We start from the raw sequence: 10,380 nt of genomic DNA, 5'->3' as shown, positions 1-10,380 counted from the left end.
ATATTTAAAAAAAAGGCAATGAGCGTCCATTGCTTAGACTGCGACCCAGATTCCATGCAGCTCTTTAGGGCATGGAGAGCTCTCCCCCGCCCCCAATCTTTGGCATATGCCCTCTGTTTCAGAGTGGCTGAGAGTGCTGCTCATAAAACAGGAATGTTAATTTTGAAGCAGCAGTGGAATAGGAATTGCTTTACTCAGGTCCTCATTGCTCACCAAAAGCTACCCCCTCCTGCCAGAACCCCAGACACTGGACTGGAGAAGAAATTCAGTTAGTAGAGACATATTACAAATCCAAATGGGGAAGCGCAGATGCTCCTGACTCTCTGGACCATCAGGCAGACAAATGAACAGGCACATCTCTAGGGCTCATGCACACAGATTGCTTGTTCTGGCGATGCATGCAAGGTCAAAGGTGAAACCAGAACGGATTAGGATGGACACCCGATTTTTCACACAGGCAGAGTAGCACTATTGGGCATGAGGTTAATTGCTTGGTGTAGGAAAGCAAAGTCTAGATTTTTACATCCACAATTTGATGTCAAGGAATAGCAGGAGTGGAATGGAAGCAGATCAGTCTGATGGTTTATAACGGGAGAGACAACTAAAGAGAGGTGCTCTGAATTGAATTGCTCTTTATTATTTGTATTGCAGCACCACCCAGGAGCCCCAGGCATAGACCAGGGCCCCACTGTGCTAGGTGCAAAACAGACACAGAACAAAGAGACAGTCCCTGCCGCAAAGAGCTGCCAATTTCAGTGTAAGTCAAAAGACAACGGATAGATACAGACAGACGGAGGAGTGCAAGGAAACAATGAGACACTATTGTCTGTGGAGACAAGACAGACACGGGGGTGGCTGGGGAAGGGGTAGAACATCCTGCACAACGTGTCTGATGCAATTTGCAGGGAGGTTTTATGACAAAACAAAATGTGTGGGATTGCTTTTTGTCCTGGCCATGTAGGAAAAGGCATCAGAGACCCCGGTGGGGACGTGAGCTCTCAGCTGTCTCCGCAGCGTCTGTCCTGAGCAACTGATCAATTGCATGGACAGAAGCATGCCCAAGGAGGCCAAGAGCAGCTTGTGTAATGTTGTGCTGTTGGTTGTTGTTTTGCTTTTAAAAATACACCGATGGATTAAAAATGTCTTTGAAAATAAGAATACTGTCATATTAGAAAATACACCCGTGAGACCAAACCGCGCATGGCAGGGAGCTGACTGGTACCTGCTCAACTGCTGGACAAGCCAGGCACTACTAGGAGAGGGTAGGAAGCTGGTGAAATGGGGCTGCACTATTGAGAGGCAAAAAGTTCAGAGTAGGTTCCTGACCTGCCTTAAGCTCAATGTTGAGCTCCTGCCACAGTGAATGTGATGAAGAAGCTGCCCTTTTTCACTGGCACGAGGCAGAAAAGGCCCCCTCCCCCAGCAGTAGGGCATGCTGGGAGAGAGAGATAAAGGAAAGGCGGCTGTCTAATGCTCAGTAGCAGGGATGGGAGATAAACAGCGGGTGCTGGAAAAGGCGGCATCCCTGGAGAGAAGCCTGTCATCCCATGGAGCAGCTGGTACGCCAAGTAGCGATTAAGTCCCAGCATAAGCAACAATCATTCCACAATGCTGTGCCCCCCCAGAGCAGGCCTGACAGCAGCAACCCACACTGGGCTGAACCACGGAGAGCTTTGGAACAAGACACAGGACAGCGAGATAGAACATTCACTGAGACAGAGCAGACAGGGCATAGGAATGCTGCCTCAGTTCACAACAGGGTAACAGTCCCGGGAGCCTATGTCACCCCTTGCACTGACCTTCAGGAGGTCTTGATTGTTCAGTCAAAATATTTAGAACATCTCTGAAGACAACGTAGGCTGCAAAATTAGATCCCAGCTGCTAGGAAATGCACAAGGCAAAGACAACCACATCAGAACATGGTGATGACCCTGCCTCCTTTCCAGTGTTTATCGTCCGTGCTAGACACAGATTGGTGGGGAGAATGGAGCAAAGGTGGGGGAAAGGCAGAGCCCACTCAAAAACAACAAGAGCATTGCGAGCTCTCCCATTCCTGTTTGCATTCAGTATGCTAGGCACTGAAGGATATATAGTGACAGAGAGTCCCTGCCCTCAAGACCGTCCAATCTAACTAGATAAGACAAACTAAGGAAGGGAGAACTGATGGGAAATGGTGGCATATCAACATATCGAAAGATCTCTAGGGTCTGCTTTTGTTTTCAAGAGGCGTCCTCTCACTTTGTGCCGGCAGTTTTGTGGGCACATATAAATACAGGCACCACTGATGTCCTTTATTCATTATTAGTATCCTTTATTTATTTGTATTGCAGTATTGCCAGCATGGACCAGGACCCTATCGTGCTAGGGGCTGCACATAGAACAAAAAGACGACTGCCTTATCTATGGGCACACTTTGGTAATTAGAAAGCTACACTGCAGTAATTGCAGCTGCATGTCTTGGATGCTTCATTGTTGCAAATGGGAGGCCAGACCAAGGCCCCTTTCAAAAGCTAGTCCATTGGATCAAATCAGTGAGCGCTCTCCCGCTCTCTCTCGCTCTCTCTCTCTCTCACACACACACAACTCAGTGCATAATACACCCATTCAAGTCTGCATTTTAAGGTGCAAGGGTGACACCATAGAGGGACCAAACCAGAAAGTGTGTCTGGGGAGCGGATAGCAAAAAATAATTTGGTTTTCAATCAGCTGGAGAGAGGCTTGCAAAGCTATTAAGAGTGACGGCCTTTGGCCTCCTTGCTGTATACACTCAGGTGACTTTTCCATTCTGGCCGGATGAAGGCATAGGCTCGACCAGCCCATGCTTAGGGACCCGACTCCTGCAGTTACACGATAACAACAGAATCTCAGCTTCCATTTAAAGATTGTCTCTAGCCCTTGTGGGTGGTACGAAGAGCTTGTAAACATGACCCAAATGTAACTGATGCAGCAATGCAACACCTGCCTGAGTCTGCAGAGAGCCTGAGACAATCGCTCTGAGAGGGGTGACCTGTCCCATTCACCTTCATGGGTTGTTGGCGCTGAAATCTGCTGCTCTGGGGCTGCCCCTACCACTCCCCCACAGCAGCGACTGCTGTCATAGCTTTGCGGGGGTGGTGTCTGCAGAGGCCCTACACACAGAGCTCTCTGTTTGGACAAGTAGGAGTTGAGTCTCTTTTCGTCCAGGGTAGATCCCAGCTCGCCAGGGAGCACTAGTGTGGGGAGGGGGAAGGTCGAGTTTGAGCAAAGAGGCGTGGCGGCGGGTTTCCCAGCAGACAGCTTTCATCTGAGCAGTCTCTGCCACCACAAGGGTGGGTGGGGTTGGGGCCATGGCACGAGACGGGGCTACAATGCACTCAGCAGCACTGTAATCGGCCTGCCCTGCTGTCACCCTCACACTGAGTGCTGCTGTCAGGATCGAGGCCCTTCCAGCTGAGTCTGAGGACTCAGGCCAGCCTCCAAGTAGATGAAGGTTGCTGTAGGACCGCCTGGTTGGCTGAAGAGAGCCAGCAGGCCTGCTCAATGCCTATTCCTCACCTATGATCGCTCGTGCTCCTGGCCTGCTCCAGCCTTTGTCCCCTTCCGGGTTCCTAACTCCGGATCTGACCTTGGCTGTAGTTCCTGGCTCCTGATTCTGGCTTCAGCCCTTGTTTCTGGTTCCTGTCTTTGGCGCCAACCCTTGGCCCCTGGCTCTGATTCCTGGCCCCCCCAGTCTGGTTCTCACCACTGAGCCAGATTACTGGCTCCCGGGCTCTGACAGCTTGTGGGCTAGCTGGCCACCCTCCAGAGTTTGTTATGAGTTCCCCACCAGTCCCAGGCCATCTCTCCTCTATTGCCCAGGAGCCCTGTGTCTCCTGATCTTTTACACCTCAGGTGTTTCTTTCAGTAGAAGGGCGTGGAGGAGGGCAGTGCTAGTGTGGCAAGGTTGTCACTAGCAACGGGCTCCTTGGCAAAGCTGTGCAATTGGAGCCAAGCTTACGGAGCCAAGCTCATGCCTTGTGTAACCCCGTTAAGTCAATGGAATTACACTAGGGATGGATTGGGCCCATGGTCACTCCCCACAATGCAAAGGGCTGGAGAAAATGCCTGACAGTGGGAGATTTACGGGGCTCCATCTGTTTAGTTGATCAAAACAAAAATTGAGAGGTGAGTTGATTGCAATGCATGAGACCTTCATGGGGAGAAAGTACCAGGTACTCCAGGGCTCTTTTATCTAGCGGAGAAAGGCAGAGCAAGACCAATGGTCTTTACTACCTGAAAGGGGGTTCCAAAGAGGATGGCTCTAGACTGTTCTCAATGGTATCAGATGACAGAACGAGGAGTAATGGTCTCAAGCTGCAGTGGGGGAGGTTTAGATTGGATATTAGGAAAAACTTTTTCACTATGAGGGTGGTGAAACACTGGAATGCGTTACCTAGGGAGGTGGTAGAATCTCCTTCCTTAGAGGTTTTTAAGGTCAGGCTCGACAAAGCCCTGGCTGGGATGATTTAACTGGGAATTGGTCCTGCTTTGAGCAGGGGGTTGGACTAGATGACCTTCTGGGGTCCCTTCCAACCCTTATATTCTATGATTCTATGATTCTATGAATGGCTGGAAGCTGAAGCCGGACAAATTCCCATTAGAAGTCAGGCACAGATTTTTAACAGAGCAGGTGATGAAGCACTGGAACAAACCACCAAGGGAAGTGATGGATTCTCCATCTCTTGATGTCTTCAGATCAAGACTGGCTGCCTTTCTGGAAGAGATGCATTAGTCAAACACAAGTTACTGGACTCAGTGCTGGAGGAACAGGGAGAAATTCCATGGCCCGTTTTGCACAGGAGATCAGACTAGGTGATCTAATCATCCCCTCTGGCCTTAGATTCTAGGAAGCTACGAAAATGGCCTAACTGTGCAGTGGAAATAAGTGGAAGAATTTGTGTGGCCAGAAAAGCAGTTCTGAGCACCAAATGCATCTGCTGAGCACCTACCCTTTGAAATCCTGGCCCCTTTACATGTCCTCAAGGCAGGCCCCTAAATTATTTTAAATGAAAGGAAGAAAGAAGAAAAGTCATGTCTATTAGAATATGCAGATGTTGAGCGTCTCTTTGGGAAGGCGGCAGTGAATCTGAGAACAAAATGCTCGCTGTGCGCCCAGGTAGGACTGTAAAGCTGTACGACAAAGAAACTGAAGGGATCTTCTCTTCCAACCACCCTGCACGTTGCAAAAGGAGAGGCTTTGGCCTAGTCGTGCGAGGCATAGTAGAGGACAGCTAAGTGGGTGTTGGGTTGAAGCATATGGAGCTATGTTGATACGTGCCATCCGGGGACTTGGCCCATTGTCTCCACCCCCTTTGGGGTTCTCAGAGCAAACCAGCAGAGGAACTCACCAGAACAGTGTCCTTAGCCTAGCTTGAGCTGCTGTTAAATAGCCTGGGAGGAGGGCGAGTTATATGCAGCACCATGCCCTCTCCAATGGGCTTCTGACCGAGCAAAAGTTGCACGGCTTTCCTCGCAAATAGAGCCCATCTGCATGTGGGAAACCAGTTCATAAGATCTTAAATTTCCACCATAAATAACATCTTGTTCTTTTTTTTTAAAGCAGCTTTTGCCTAAGAGCAGCCACATTTGCTGTTAATTGGGACAGAAGTATATTCTGCCCATGGCAGCTCCCGATCTTTCTCACCCCCACTCCTCATTAAATATGGACTCGGCCGCACAGTGCTTTTCCTTGCAAAATACAGATTGCAAATGTGCACTGTGGCCACCTTAATGCTTTAGGCCCTAACGGTTTTTCATGCCTCCAGTGCAGAGAAGAATGTTAATCATGTGAGTGACTGCTGTTCTAGGTTTCATTTAGAAGATGTGACCTGATTTATGTGCCAAAGGCTGCTTATTCCGACATACCCTCCCCCTTCCCCCACCCTCCATCCAGGCAGAATAACACCAGATTCTGATTTACTAATGAGAAACTGGAAGTCATTGAACAACATTCCTCATATGACTTATTAATGAGTCTTCCAAGTGTCAGCAGCAGGACTGCATTTTAGCTGCTGGAATATTGTAGGAGCAAAGGAGTCCAGGGAACATAAAATAAAAAGCTTTATTTTATAATTTGGCACATTCCTGATGATTTTAGATGGAAGGCGATGTGGGTTTCAAAGATGTCATTTCTCTTTAACGCTCTGTGTTTGCATTTGGTTATATTTTCTTTAGTAGCAAAGCATCGCCACTTAAAAGCCCAGCAAAAAGTTTACAATAAATCTCCCATGCATGAGCCCTCTTTCAGTAAAACATGCCAATAGCACGATTAAAAGATTAATCTCCCCGTCTCCCCTGGCTTTACTGAGATCAGAGGGGGAAAATGTGTGTGACCCGAGGAAAGTGCCAGTATATTTTAAATTAGAATTGAAAATTGTCACAAATAATTACAAGAAAATAACATTTTCAAATGAATGTATGTAGATCATGATTTAGAGCTGGGGTGGGCAAACCTTTTGGCCCAAGGGCCACAATTGGGTATGGAAATTGTATGGTGGGCCATGAATGCTCATGAAATTGGGGGTTGGGGTGCCGGAGAGGGTGAGGGCTCTGGCTGGGGATGCGGGCTCTGGGGTGGGGTTGGGGATGAGGGGTTGGGGGTACAGGAGGTTGCTCCAGGCTGGGACCAAGGGGTTCAGAGGGTGGGAGGGGGAATCAGGGTTGGGGAGGGAGTCGGGGCGTGGGAGGCGGTCAGGAGTGCAGGCTCCAGGCAGCGCTTACCTCAAGCAGCTTCCAGAAGCAGCAGCATGTCCCCCCTCCGGCTCCTATGCGGATGTACGGCTAGGCAGCTCTGCGCGCTGCCCCATCCGCAGGCACTGCCCCTGTAGCTCCCATCGGCCATGGTTCCCGGCCAATGGGAGCTGTGGGGGTGGCACTTAGGGAGGGGGTAGCGTGCAGAGCCCCCTGGCTGCCCCTACACGTAGGAACCAGAGGGGGGACATGCCACGGCTTCCAGGAGCCACGCGGAGTGGAGCAAGCCCCCAACCCTGCTCTCCGGCTGGAGCACTGGAGCGGGGCAAGCTCCGAACCCTGCTCCCCAACGGGAGCTGGAGGGCCAGATGAAAACATCTGGAGGGCCAGATGCGGCCCCCAGGCCGTAGTTTGCCCACCCCTGATTTAGAGCAAGTAAATTACTAATCCTTTAAACTGCCTTTACTTTACTTCCTGAAGCCTTTCTGCCAGTTCCAATATAATGGATGTTAGATTATATATGCTCCTTGTTCAGTCTATCATATAGAAACTTTACATCTTTAAAACAGTGCCACTGACCACACGCCACAAACTGGACAGAGATACAAGCAAAGTCACTGTGGTTTACTTTGATATAGCTGGGGCTCTGCATTTTCATTATGGGATGTTTTCAAAAGGTGTTGTCTAGTTTCTAGGGAGGGATAGCTCAGTGGTTTGAGCTTTGACCTGCTAAACCCAGGGTTGTGAGTTCAATCCTTGAGGGGGCCATTTAGGGATCCGGGGAAAAAATTGGGGCTTGGTCCTGCTTTGAGCAGGGGGTTGGACTTAGATGACCTCCTGAGGTCCCTTCTAACCCTGATATTCTATGATTCTAATAAATCCAATTTAGGGACTTTGATTTTCCACCCCTCTGCTCCTTGGATAGTCATTTATACCTGCTCACAGTAGGTGTAAAATGCTCCTGGTCTGCTCTGGTATCATTTTACTCCAACTTGCACAGATATAAATGACCACAGAAGGTGCGGGGCATTGGAGAATCAGGCCCTATATGCTTAATCCCACATTATACATTTGCAGTGACCAACATGTCAGCACACTGACCTTGCATATGCATGTATTAATCTGGAAAATCATCAAGGTGTTTAGGGCCAAATCTCTCTCATTTACATATGTAACTACGGAGCACTATCATTTGTGCACACAAATAACAGGATTTATATGCATGAGAATTTACTTGCAGTAGCAGCATGAATGTGTTTTCCACATGCAAAACCCATCCTTTAGGTGCACAAGTGATAGTGCACAAAACTGCACACCCAAATGATTGGTGCATGCCAGCTGTACATGCAGAAATGGAGGCTCTAGCTCAACCACAAGATATGGGCTTGATGCAGGAATTACTAGGTGACATTCTCTGGGCTGCGTTATGCAGGAGGTCAGACTTATTGATCAGACTGCTCCCTTCTGGCCTTAAATCTGTTGCAAAAAATGGGTCAAAATCTCACTTCAGGAGCCAGCCAAGGATTCCCCTTGCATAAGAGACTATCTGGGTGATGAAAAGTCAGCCACCTGCTCCCAGCCTCATCACCACTGAACTGATGCCACTGCAACTGTGAGGGTGTCCCTGCAGCCTGTTCATGACCCGAATGTAACCTTGCCCTGCCAAAGCCCCCAAGTGAGACCCAAGGTGTGACAAAATCCCCAGATGAGGGGGACACAAAATGATTCCTACAGGGAATGTCATGTGATGCGGGAATCCTTCCTTTGATGTAAATAGCTCTCTCTCAAACCTCTACTCCATGATTCTGCATTGCTAGGGTAAGTAAGTCATTGTCAACATTAATTTGAGTGAAACTTTGGGATAAAAACACATGACGTGAGGGACATATGCGATATATACCTAGCTCCCTGCTCTGTGTCCCTCTCGCTTACCCATTCCAGACCCAAAAACAAGTCCGTGGCCAGAATTTCTCACAATATCAGGGAACCTGAGGCTGTTAAAAGTGCCGTCCCCGGGAGTCCCCATCCCCTGCGTCCAGCTGTCACTTCATGGCGTTCTGATTTACAATTGTGCACATATGAGCGGAATCGGGCCTGCTGCAGATATCACCGATTAGAACGCTCTGGTTTTCAAATCGATGCACTCCGGAATTTCTTCCTGTGAATCTTTTTAAGATCCCTTTCTCTCAGCCCCTCCAGTGACACTGCTCTGAAAACTGCTCCTTGCAGCTCGGGTGCAATTCACTCTGCTACCAGTGGAGCAACTTGTCGTGCATTATCTAGTGTGCAACGTGGTTCCCGGACCATTGCATCCGAGGAAGTGAGCTGTAGCTCACGGAAGCTTCTGCTCAAATAAATTGGTTAGTCTCCAAGGTGCCACAAGTCCTCCTTTTCTTTTGTTCCCTAGGGGTTCACCTAAAGAACTAGCCTGCAAAACCTGCTGAGGCCACATCATGATTCCTGATGTGATCAGTGGGGTCAGGAAACAACATGGAAACATGAAAACCGTACACTCTCAGAAGTCAGGATAGTAAATTTACCATCATTTCATAGAATCATAGAATCATAGAATATAAGGGTTAGAAGGGACCCCAGAAGGTCATCTAGTCCAACCCCCTGCTCGAAGCAGGACCAAATCCCCAGTTAAATCATCCCAGCCAGGGCTTTGTCAAGCCTGACCTTAAAAACCTCTAAGGAAGGAGATTCTACCACCTCCCTAGGTAACGCATTCCAGTGTTTCACCACCCTCTTAGTGAAAAAGTTTTTCCTAATATCCAATCTAAACCTCCCCCACTGCAACTTGAGACCATTACTCCTCGTTCTGTCATCTGATACCATTGAGAACAGTCTAGAGCCATCCTCTTTGGAACCCCCTTTCAGGTAGTTGAAAGCAGCTATCAAATCCCCCCTCATTCTTCTCTTCTGCAGGCTAAACAATCCCAGCTCCCTCAGCCTCTCCTCATAACTCATGTGTTCCAGACCCCTAATCATTTTTGTTGCCAGACCCCTAATCATTTCATTCTCAGGTGCCCTCCCTACATTTGTTAGCACCTTGTTTTAACACCTCGGCCCACCTTGATCCAGAGAAACGTGATATACCATGTTTTGGCAGGTCTAAAGTTAACATTTGAAGAGTAGCATTTGAATGATAGACGATCATCTCCCTCAACCCCTGGAGGTCTTCTGTGAGTTCTCTTTCACATTCCAGCTGCCTTGGTTTCGAATGTGGGAGACAGACGTTTTTTGTTCCATTTCTGGCTGTGATTTTATCGGCACTTCCCAAAACTTTAACAAAACCTTCACTTCTTAGTGCAGCAAGTCATGTTACCTTGGCTTAGCCCCCAGCTCTATAAATTACAGCACCCTGTGTGACCCGAGGCTAGGATGGATACTAACAGATCCGTTTAGATGCCCTAAAGAATCAACAAGGACTTTCAAGTGCTTTACAGGAAGGATTTTGTGACTATTGTTCACTCCATTTGTACTGTTGTGTGGGCTGCAGTGAGAATATATATGCCTGGTGTAAATAGGAACAATGAAATAAAAACATATATATCAAGAGGAAAAGAAACAAGCCTACAATTTTCCTTCCACTCGCTGTTTTGTTGTATTTCATCTATTCTCTTGTGTTTCATTTGGCTTTTAGAGTCTAATTTATCTCCCTCAGACCGA

This window comes from Caretta caretta, chromosome 5, assembly GCF_965140235.1.
Source record: "Caretta caretta isolate rCarCar2 chromosome 5, rCarCar1.hap1, whole genome shotgun sequence".
NCBI lineage: Eukaryota > Metazoa > Chordata > Testudines > Cheloniidae > Caretta > Caretta caretta.
This window is presented reverse-complemented; position numbering follows the sequence as displayed.